Here is a 5,079-nt window from a genome sequence, read left to right on the forward strand (position 1 = left end):
TTCATGAATATGACCAAGTTTAATTATTCCACATCTGTGGTATAAAGGATCTAGTCTAGACCGAAATGGTGCGTTACATATGGATCGAACTGCTTTGTTTTGTAAAACCTCCAATCTTCGAAGGAGAGTAGTCGATGCGTTACCCCATGATATGATACCATACTGTAGATATGACTGGAAAAGAGAAAAATAGACCATTCGAAGGACTGGCATGGTAAGAAATTTTCTAAGTTTGTATAACATACCAGTTGCACTTGCCAGCTTTCCAGCAACATAGTTAATATGGGTGGCCCATTTCATTTGATCATCAATGTGGATGCCAAGGTATTTAAATGAGTTCACATTTTCGAGTAGAGATCCATTAATGCTAATCTCAAGTCGAATTTTATTTTTACGATTATTTTTGTGGCTAATCAATAGGCATTTAGATTTTTCGACATTAATCGTGAGTTTATTGTTAGTCATCCAAGTTGAAATTTTATCCATTTCAGAGTTCATACCCAATTCCAAATCACTTGGAGAAGCTGAACTTCCAAACAATCCGGTATCATCAGCAAAGAGTTTGACAAGCAAGTTAGTGGCGTGCGGAAGATCATTGACGAAAAGGAGGAACATTAATGGGCCAATTATCGAACCCTGTGGAATTCCACATTGTACAGTTGCAAGCTCGGAGCAACTTGATCCGATTTTTACACACTGCTGGCGATAACTCAGATAGCTCTGGAAAAATTTTGACGCGTGGCCGCGAAAACCATAATGGTTCATTTTTCTAATTAGTATGCTATGGTCAACGGTATCGAATGCCTTTTTGAGGTCAAGAAAAATAGCACTGATAAATTCCCTACTCTCTAACTTATCATAGAAATAAGAAATCATATCGAGAATTGCATGATTAGTGGAGTGTTGTTTTTGGAACCCAAACTGGGATTTGTTTATAATGCCATGTCTTTCTATGAATTCGGTTAGTCTAGCATGTAAAAGCCTTTCAAATACTAAAGTCAATGGGGATAGAACTGATATTGGACGATAATTTGATGTACATTCTTTATCCCCAGATTTATATACCGGTGAAACTTTGGCAGTTTTCAAACTATGAGGGAAAATTCCAAAGTCTATAGAGGCATTAAATAATTTACATAGCAATGGGGAAACTATGTCAACAGCATATTTTAGAAATTTCGCTGGAATATTATCATAACCAACCGATTTACCATCAGGTAAACTTGCTATTGTGTAATATACTTCATTGACGGTTATTGGTCTCAGAAAAAAAGACTCTTTTATTGGATTCTTAAGGTTGCTCAAAAAAGATCCAGTGTGAGGGATTTTTTCAGAAAGCTTAGGGCCTATAGAGATAAAATAATCATTAAAATAGTTGGCAATAAGATCTGGATTGCTTACTTTCTGCCCAGTTTCTGTTTTTATTGCTTTAATTGTAGTTGTTGATGTTGTGTCTTTTTTTATATTGACCAGTCGCCCAATTAGGTTCCACGTTGATTTAACGTCGCCACTGACTTGTTTAAATTTATTAAAGTAATACAATTTCTTTGCTTTAGCTATCAAGACTCTAAGTAAATTGCTGTAAGTTTTGTATAATCTATATTTTGTGTCGCTACCATTTTTAAAATATTTTTTATGCATTTTCTGTTTCGTCTTAATTGATACGCGGATGCCTTTAGTCAACCAAGGTTTAGCTAGAAGTCTATTCTCTCGCCGACTCAGTGGTTTCATTGGTGCATTGGCATCAATGGTTGATTTAAATATCTGAATGAATGAATCGAATAAAATATTTAAATTATCAGATGTAATTTGGCAATTCGATATGGGGTGCAAAGAACATTCTAGGTCAGATCGATAGCTATCAATAGAGAAATGTCTCATATCTCGCCTTAGTAATCTGTTTTTATTTATCTTACTAACGGGAGCAGAGATTGTACATAATTGTGCATAATGATCACTAATATCACTTAGGATGACAAAGCTTGACAAATCATGGTTAATGGAATTTGTAAAGATATTATCTATCAATGTACTTGATGTACGAGTTACTCGTGTTGGTTTAGTAATTAGGGGCAGTGATAAATTGGCAAGGTGTATATCAATATACCTCATAGTGGCCAGATCTGTTGAATGACTCAATAAATCAATGTTCCAGTCACCCAGTAGGATAAATAATTTTTTGTCCCTATTCAACTTTTCTAATGCATTGGAAATAGTTTCGGTAAATTTGATGATATCTTTTCTGGGGTGTTTATAGATTACTCCAATTATGAAAGAGATGTTGGAATTTAGTTTTAAGTCGATCCATAAATCTTCACAGTCTGGATGTTCTAGATCGTATTCATGAATCTCACAAAAACCAAGGTCTCGAGTAATATATAGGCCAACTCCCCCAGCAATTGTTTTGGAAGGTTTGTGAATGAATTCATAATTATAAATGGAAATATTTGAGGTGGGAGTCGCACCAAGCCTCGTTTCTGAAATGGCAATGAGATGTGGGGGTATAACTAATTCAGATAATAGATTGACAAGCTCATCATGATTTTTTTGGAGAGATCTAATATTTAGGTGAAAAGCAATAAAACAATTTCTTGGCATGGACCTACTGGTAGAATTCAAATCGGATACTTGTATATTTGCGCATTCACATCTACTTATTTCGCTTAGAAATTTGGAATTCTGGTCAAGTGCACTATGAACCTTATGGTTAGATCGAGGGGGAGAGATTCCATTCAAACACGAATAACAAAAATAAGGCTGAGATCGTGGTGCGCGAGGGGATGCGGAGGCGAGAGCACATTCAGAGTGGAATAGTTTGGCACATATTTCACAGTTTGTTTTAGTTTGATCAGATAATAATAGTTTGCTACATAAATGACATGTTATATCAGTATTAGTCAACATAGAATAAGTAGAAAATGGCACTCACATAACAGTTATTTGATTTTTGACAGATCTTCATCACATCTAATATTTAGTGAGTTTTTGACATCGCTGTTCTTTTTCACGAATACCTTTCCATTTGAGGTCCATATAAATTTGTATCCGCAGTTATTTTTTGCAGCTCTAGCTCTGAAGTACAGATCTTTATTCAGAGCCGTTAGATTTTCTGCAATAAATATTTTTGAAGGATGTTTAAACACTGCGCTTGATTTTATTGATCGCAGGGACTTTCTTTTTTCAAAGATCTTCATTTTGTTTTTGCGGTGGACGAATTTTGCAATTATGGCAGGAGTTCTAGTATGTTGGGCTCCTGTTGGCATTCTGTGTGAAACAGAGATATCGGTGGCATGGATGTTAACGCCAATCATCTTTGCTATGTTACAGACTATTTCATCCGTATTCTCATTTTCAGTGATGGGGACTCCATGAAACTCGAGATTCTCTAGACGCCCGCGTCTTTCTTGATCTTCAAGCTTCTCCGAGACATAGTATAGATCGTCTTCCAGATCATATATTCGCTCAAGAAGTATTATCGATAGTTCTTTTGTTATCGGATACTTGTTTTCCCAAGATTTTGTTCTTATTTGCGAGGTCATCATACATCTTGGTATGAAATGATTGGCTTTCTTTTATTTCAGCTAATTCTGATCTTATTTCTCGCATGGACTGGCTCAAATCACTGAGTACTTCTTGGATATTTGGTGTTATAGGGGTTAGTATATCAGAGTTATCTGATAAGTCATAGTTTTCCTGGAGGCACTGGCCTACCATGGCAGGAAGTTGCAAGGTGATGCCTTGTATTATATTCCTTGTTATTAGAGGAAGGATTCCACTCACTATCTCGCTATGTTGAGATATGTCAGATGTTGTTGACACGTTGAGCGGAGCTCCTGCTATCCCGGATTGTTGCTGTTCTTCTTTTTTGTTACATTTTGTTGTTATTACCTTTTTGGTCTTGCAAGGTGTTTTTTCTCTGGGTGGTGGTGTTGGTGGATTCATATTGAGTTTAGAGTCATATACAGTATACTATATTTAACTATAACCTGTGAGATCTTGATCAAACAGCGAATAATCAAGAACAACAAGAAGAGTGCCAGCATAAAAACAAATCCTTTATGTGTCAAAAAAAAACGAATCCCACAGTGCTATCAGGAATATTTGAAATAAATGAAAGTAATAGCCTTCTAAAGCAAAATTTTGTATTTAACCACTGAAAGTATCAGAGAAATGGACCTTTCCCCGAGCATCGACTTCTTTGTTTACCTCGCGACATTAGCTAATCAGCAATACGCAAAACGTGACGTAACAATGCTCCCTTTTCGCATCCACGCAGACAGATTTTCGGGCGAGGTCGTAAACGTAGTAGTATATATTTACGCGTAAACATTACCTCGTTTTCGCATTTTTTAACTCTATTCGTTGGTTTTCAGTTGTGTTTCGGAAATTTGAATATAAATCAGATAATTCAATGTTCACTTTGTCTTCTTAGGAGATCTAGTTTAATTGCAGTAATGAAAAACTGGTGTAAAAAGAGCGGTGATAAACTGGGCTAAAATTCTTCACCGGTACTTTTAAAAAACAGATTGTTTTATGCGATGAACTATAATGATGGTTTGAAACAAATACCCCATATTACAGGTGCCAACTCGCGAAACCATTCTCAAAATAAGCCCCGAAAATTTTGCAATGGCAAAGTGGAGTTGAAATTATTTTGGGGTCAAAGGTCGGGGAAAGGTCCATTGGCCGGTAATAAAAGAGAGAAGCGATTTTTTAGGTTTTCCACCCGATGTGCCCAAAAAGTGTCAAAGAACAACAACAACAATATAATATTGAAACGATCGTTATGTTCACTAACGTGTCCAATAAATTGTATCATATTGTAAATATTTCTCACAAACAGCTTGATTGGTTTTGATCATAAGCGAATAACCTTTCATTTCGACTCCTCCCACCTCTATTTCATGAACCACATGTTAATGGGAACACACATGTTGGTAAATTGTTGCACGCTTCATGCATCGCGCTGAAAACGTTTGTTGGAATCGTCACATTTCTTGATCTTACAGTCTTAGAAGATTGTCTGCAGGGTGTTGATCTCTACTAAGTGTTTACGTACTTTATTTTGTGTATTCCTGC

Source organism: Styela clava, chromosome 2 (genome assembly GCF_964204865.1).
Source record: "Styela clava chromosome 2, kaStyClav1.hap1.2, whole genome shotgun sequence".
NCBI lineage: Eukaryota > Metazoa > Chordata > Ascidiacea > Stolidobranchia > Styelidae > Styela > Styela clava.